The following is a 7,227-nucleotide window of genomic DNA, read 5'->3' as shown; positions in this document are numbered from 1 at the left end:
ACACAGACACACAGACACACACACACACACACACACACACACACACTCTTAATTTAAATTAAGTCCCACAGAACTAGAAATACTGTCTCAATTTAAAGTAAAATAAAATGTAAAAGAGTGCAGTGCTAAGTGCAGTTATGAAAATGTTTTAAAATATGACACCTTCCCTGTCTCCCCCACATACAGAAGGCACATCGAGAGATTTAAATAGAATTTGAAATTGGCCGGGCAGTGGTGTCTCATGCCTTTATTCCCAGCACACAGGAGGCAGAGGCAGGTGAATCCCTGGGAGTTAGAGGCCAGCCAGGGCTTCAAGAAAGGAGCTAGTTCCAAGAACAGCTAGCACTGTTATGCAGGGAAACCCAGTCTCGAAAAACAAAACAAAACAAAATTGAAATTAAACTACATGTACAAGAATTTAATTGAACAACATACGAAACACAAAGCTGGGTTGCTGTGGTACACCCCTTTTCTTCTATCATCTAAGAGACAGAGGCAGGTGGCCCTCCTTGAATTGGAGACAGGTTGTATAGAAAAGACCCCATACCAAATTAAAAAAAGTATACATGTTGAACCAAAAGAAAAAAAGAGAAAGAAAGAAAGAAAGAAAGAAAGAAAGAAAGAAAGAGAAAAGAAAGACAGAAGATTAAAAGCAAGAAAATGAAAAAACCACGGAACAAAGGAAGGCAGTGCTGGGGGCCTGGTTGGTGGTTGAGAAGGGAGCCCTGGCCTAGTTACATCCTCTGCCATGTCTGCTGTGACCCCAGCACCCCATTCCTCAGGAGCTGTAAAGGGTCTGGGAATAAAATGACCTTTTTTTATTTTTTTCTGTCTGAAGTGAAAATGTTCTAAACAAACAATTCACTGTGTCAATATTCCTGGAAATGATGTCCAAGTGGGAATTTTTCGTAGCATTTCATGGCTGTTTTAATTTTCTCTGCATCTCATCATGTCTTTCTCTAAGCAGGCCCAGGAACGATAAGAGCCTGTAGCTGATCTAGGAGATCACCCATGGCAGGGGCCCTGGCCTCCACTCCTGTCCCCTGAGGGCACGGGGTAGGCGTGGGACTCCAGATTTTACAGACTAGGAAAGTTCAAGGTCGCCAGCCCTTCCTAACAGCCAGAACTTGCTGAACCAGTCAAGGGTGAGGCTACAACTTGATCGGTCTGCTTAGGTATACATATTTTTGTTACCGTTGTTTTTGGAAAAGGTATCCAAGTGGGAATTTTTCCATGACTGTTTTGGTTTTCTCACACTTGGACTTTTAGTTTGAGAAGTGGGGTGTGGGGCTGTACAAACACAACTGTGAAAAAGATCCCCAAGAAAGGAAGCAAGTGGTTGTTATGGTGAAATGTCTTTGAAAGGCATTCAGGTGGCAAGAAACTGCCTTTGTTGCCTCCCTCCCTCCCTCCCCCACCCCCCAGTTCCTCCCTCTTAACAAGTCATAATTGTGGCAGCCCCTTGGCCCACATAGTCCTTTCACTGTTCCTGATTGATCAGACACACTCTTTGTTTTATTTTTTAATTTTTGAATTGTGGTTGAAGTCAATGAATTGAGCTCTTAGATTATTATTATTATTATTATTATTATTATTATTATTATTATTATTATTATTAGTGGTTTTTCTACCTTGGGGTTCCCTGTGTATCCTTGTTTGCCCTGGAACTCACTTTATAGACAAGGCTGGCCTTAGACTCACACAGATCTAGCTGCCTCTGCCTCTACCTCTGCCTCCTAAACACACTTCTTTTTCAAGACAGGGTTTCTCTGTGTCTGTCATTTGCCTGTCCTGAAACTCACACTGCAAAACAAGGTAGCCTCAAACTCACAGCAATCTGCCTGCCTCTGTCTCTCCTGATCTGAGGGCCGAGAACTGAGAATAAAGAAATGCACTGCCACCATTACCCAGATGGATATTTTTTTTCCAATGGTGGGCAATGGGACTTATAAATTTTCTCAAAGGACTGAGATCACTGTGTGCCAGGTGTTCTGTAAGGGTGTGTTTTTTTTTTGTTTTTGGTTTTTTTTTGTTTGTTTGAGGGAATTCTCTCTCTCTCTCTCTCTCTCTCTCTCTCTCTCTCTCTCTCTTTCCTCTCTCTCTCCCTCTCTTTCACTCTCTCTCTTTCGCTCTAGATCTTTGCTTTGTCCCATTCCTCATGGGAACTTCTCTGTTTTTCTTGAATTTTTTCCCCTCAGTCTGTCTTTCACATTTCATTTCTTTTCCTTTCTTTTCTTTTCCTTTCTTTTTTTTTCTTTTCTTTTGAATCCTCTCACCCTAGACAGGAGGCTAAAGGTTTATGGTATCTTTCTTTGCATGTATAGCTGGAGAATCTGGAGACACTGCATTCAAATCATGGTGCTCTAGAGGCTAGGAGACAGAAAAAGAAATGGACCTTGAAAATATGCCTCATGGTGTCTACCATCTTGTTGAGGTCAGCTCTCATGGTGGTTACCAAAGGCAGCCTTCTAAAAGCTTTCATCTTGGTGAAGTTAACAGCCATGCTGTCTTGTCTGCAAAGGGCCTTCACTAAAATAGTTTGAATTGTAATCCCCCACACATATACATAAACACAGACACAGACACACACACACACACACACACACACACACGCACGCACGCACGCACACAGGCACACACTCTCACACACGCACTCACGGGGATAGACATGGGAACACTGAGAAAAACAAATAAAATCTGAAGTTAAACTCAATGTACGAGAGAGTCAGAAATCACAAAATAAATGAAATAAAACAATGCTACGGGGTGGTCTCATATAGAACTGTCATGCATTTGGCAAAGAAATACTGCCAGGGGATTTTGATTTTTAATGTTATTCATGTCCTCTTCATGGACAAGGAAAGTATCAGAAGTGCAGAGATGGAATTTCTGAAATTACCAGAAACCACAGGGTGGAGATCTAGTGCACTCTCTTGGTGAATGGAAGTGGGTGCAGAGAGAGTGCTCATGCATTAAAATAATACAGTATTCTTTTTCCTAAATTAAAGAAACAAACAAGGGCTGAAGAAATAGCTCAGAGTTTAAGAGAACTGGCTCTTCTTCCAGAGGTCCTGAGTTCAATTTTCAGGAGAGATATCTCAGTTCAATTCCCAGCACCCACATGGCAGCGCATAAGTGATTGTAAATGCTGTTCCTGGGTGATCTGACACCCTCACACCATTGCACATGTAATGAAATTAAGTAAATCACAAACATTTCTTCTCTCTGGCTTTGGAGCCTGTCCTGGAAGTAGCTTTTGTAGAATAGGCTGAGAACCAGGAATAAAAGAATGCGCCGCCACCACCACCCAGCTAGATGGTTTTAATTTTTAGAATGGTGGGCAATGAGACTTATAAATGAGGCTGAGGTGGTTTTCTCACAGGACTGAAGTGAATGCTCTCTCTCTCTCTCTCTCTCTCTCTCTCTCTCCCATTCTAGATCTCTATTTTGTCCCACTCCTCATGTTTTCTCTTTTTCTTGATTGTTTCCTTCAGTCTGCCTTTCACATGTATTAAACTCAATGTGCGTGGAGAGAGAAACCAAATATGAGATTCAAAATACAGCCAGGGTTGGCAGGTAGTGGAGCAGGCCTTTGACTCTGGCACTTCATTCAACCTGATTTGTTGGTTTTTTTTTTTCTTGACTTCTCTGTAAACATTCTTGTTGGAATTGAGAAATTGCTGATTTGAACTCAGGCAATTTCATGTAATAGTCCTGACTGTCCTGGAACTCACTTTTAAAGATCAGGCTATCTGTTTGTTTTTGTCTTGTTTTCTTATTTTCTATCTGTAAAACACCATTGAAGAGCTTGGTGGCTCTTCCTGAAGAAGTGAGTTCCATTCCCAAGACCCACATGGCAGCAGCACATAAGTGACTGTAAATCCAGTTTCAGGATGATCTGACACATTCATGCCACTGCACGTAAAATAAAGTTAAATAAACCATAAAAAATTCTTTAATGCTGGAGAGATGATTCAGCAGTTAAGAGCATTGCCTGCTTTTCCAAAGGTCCTGAGTTCAATTCCCAGCACCCAGATGGCAGCACATAAGTGATTGTAAATGCAGTTCCGGGGTGATCTGACACCCTCACACCATTGCACATATAATGAAGTTAAGTAAATCACAAACTTTTCTTCTCTCTGGCTTTGGACCCAGTCCTGGAAGTAGCTCTTGTAGAATAGGCTGAGAACCGGGAATAAAGGAATGCGCCGCCGCCACCACCCAAGTAGATGGTTTTAATTTTTAGAATGGTAGGCAATGAGACTTATAAATTTCTTCAAAGGACTGAGGTGGTTTTCTCACAGGACTGAGGTGAATGCGCTCTCTCTCTCTCTCTCTCTCTCTCTCTCCCTCTCTCTCCCATTCTAGATCTCTGTTTTGTCCCACTCCTCATGTTTTCTCTTTTTCTTGATTGTTTTCTTCAGTCTGCCTTCACATGTATTAAACTCAATGTACGTGGAGAGAGAAATCAAATATGAGATTCAAAATACAGCCAGGGTTGGCAGGTAGTGGAGCAGGTCTTTGACTCTGGCACTTCATTCAACATGATTTTTTTTTCTTGACTTCTCTGTAAACATTCTTGTTGGAGTTGAGAAATTGCTGATATGAATTCAGTCAATTTCAGGTAATAGCCCTGCCTTGGCTGTCCTGGAACTCACTTTTAAAGATCAAGCTATCTGTTTGTTTTTGTTTTGTTTTTTTTTGTGTTCTATCTGTAAATCACCATCTCTTCTCTTGAATGTGTTCACCTTGGTAAAGTCAAAGGCCACCCCACAGACACACAGAGTCACCCACACACACACACACACACACACACACACACACACACACACACACACACACAGAGAGAGAGAGAGAGAGAGAGAGAGAGAGAGAGGCACACCTAGAGACACACCAATACATTTGTTAAATTAAAGGAAGGCCTGGAGAGATGGTTTGGTGGCTCTTCCTGAAGAAGTGGGTTCAATTCCTAGGACCCACATGGCAGCAGCACATAAGTGATTGTAAATCCAATTTCTGGATGAACTGACACATTCATGCCACTGCATGTAAAATAAAGTTAAACAAACCATAAAAAATTCTTTAGGGCTGGAGAGATGGCTCAGTGGTTAAGAGCATTGCCTGCTCTTCCAAAGGCCCTGAGTTCAATTCCCAGGAACCACATGCTGGCTCATGAACCATATGTAATGAGGTCTGGATCCCTTTTCTGGCCTTCAGGCATACACAGAGACAGAATATTGTGTACATAAATAAATAAATATTAAAAAAATAAAAAAACCCACAAATCTTTTTAAAAAATTTGGAATTAAACTAAGTTCTACACAACTGGAAAGACCGTCTCAAAGCAAAGTAAAATAAAATGTTCTGAAATAAGACACCTTCCATGCCCCACCCCACACAGGGAAACACTTGGTGCAGACCAAGAGAGATGAACAAAATGTGAAATTAAACTAAATGTACAAGAAATTAACAGAACGTGATACTAAACACTGAGCCGGGGTGTGGGGATGCACTCCTTTCATTCTTTCATCCAAGAGACATAGAAACTCGTTTTGATGTACATTTCTCTGATGACTAAGGATGTTGACCATTTTCTTCAGTGTCTGTCAGCCATTTTAGATTCCTCCATTGAGAGTTCTCTGTTTAGGTCTGTACTCCATTTTGTCAATTGGATTCTTTGTTCTTTAGATGACCAATTTCTTGAGTTCTTTGTATATTGTGGAGACCAGACCTCTGTCTGATGTGGGGTTAGTGAAGATCTTTTCCCATTGTGTAGGCCGTCGTTTTGTCTTGTTGGCCATGTCGTTTGCTTTGCAGAAGCTTTTCAGTGTCAGGAGGTCTCCTGTATTCATTTTGTTTCTCTCGGTGTCTGTGCTACTGGGGTTATATTTAGGAAGCGGTCTCCTGTGTCAATGTGTTCAAGTGCATTTGATATTTTGATATCCATATTTTTTTATTGTGGATGAAGTCAATTATTTGAACTCTCAAATATTTTTATTGTTATTATCTGTTTGTTTATTTGTGGTTTTTCAACTTAGGGTTTCCTTGTGTATCCTTGTATGCCCTGGAACTCACTTTGTAGACAAGACTGGCCTCAGACTCACAGAGATCCATCTGCCTCTGCCTCCTAGTGCAGGGATTAAAGGCATGCACTGAACACCATTTTTTTTAAACAGAATTTATCTGTGTCATTTTGCCTGTCCTGAATCTCAGTCTGCAGAACAAGGTAGCCTTACACTCGCAGTGACCTGCCTGCCTTGGGCTCCCTGATCTCTGAGGTGTTTTATCATCTCTCTGAGTCTCTGCCTGGCTATCAATTTATCTATTAGTTTACTTATTTTTTTGTTGTTGTTGTTATTTTCTGAGACAGGGATTCTCTCTGGCTTTGGAGTCTGTCCTGGATTCAGACCTGGTCACAGCTGTACCTGAAACAGTGAGGCCTCTTGCAGGGAATCCACAGAGCCTCTGCCCATGGCTCTCCAGGAGAATCCACTCTCTCCCTTTCCCCCAGCCCCAGCCAGGGCTGCCGGCTACATCTCAGGCAGGCATAGGTGGCGGGCACTCTGACTATCCAGGATGTGACAGGCACAGACACACAGAGAAGCAGGGAGGAGTGTTACCCACTCTCTCACTAAATACAGGCAAGCAGGAGGAACAATGAAAACAATCAGAACTGCAGAGAATTTCCAGAAACCACATGGTGGGGATCTAGTGCCCTCTTCTGGTGACAGGGAATACATCAGAGATTTGGATTCTTGTGCTCCTGAGACCTACCCCAATGTAATACTGACATTGCCCTATTAGACCCTATATATCACATATAGGCTTGCTTGATATCACACACGTACACTGTCTGCGTTGCTGCCTGCCCACCTTCCTCTGTGACCCCTGGGAGAGAGCCTGGTACCATCAGAAGACAGAAGATGGGGTTTGGGTCTCTCTCTCTCTCTCTCTCTCTCTCTCTCTCTCTCTCTTTCTGTCTGTCTCTCATCTATTCTTCCATCTATGTATGCATCTATTGATTTATGTAATAGATTTTTTTGTTTGTTTGTTCTTTTTTTGTGACAGGGTTTCTCTCTAGTTTTTGAGTCAGTCCTGGAACTCGCTCTTGGAGACCAGGCCGCGTGCTGGAACTAAAGGCATGCATCATCACTTCCCGGTTAGAAGCCTTTGTAAAACGTGGGCAATTAGAGCTAAAAATTTCCTCATAGGACTGATTTTACTGTG

This window comes from Myodes glareolus, unplaced genomic scaffold (assembly GCF_982192425.1).
Source record: "Myodes glareolus unplaced genomic scaffold, mMyoGla1.1 HAP1_SCAFFOLD_40, whole genome shotgun sequence".
Classification (NCBI taxonomy): domain Eukaryota; kingdom Metazoa; phylum Chordata; class Mammalia; order Rodentia; family Cricetidae; genus Myodes; species Myodes glareolus.
This window is presented reverse-complemented; position numbering follows the sequence as displayed.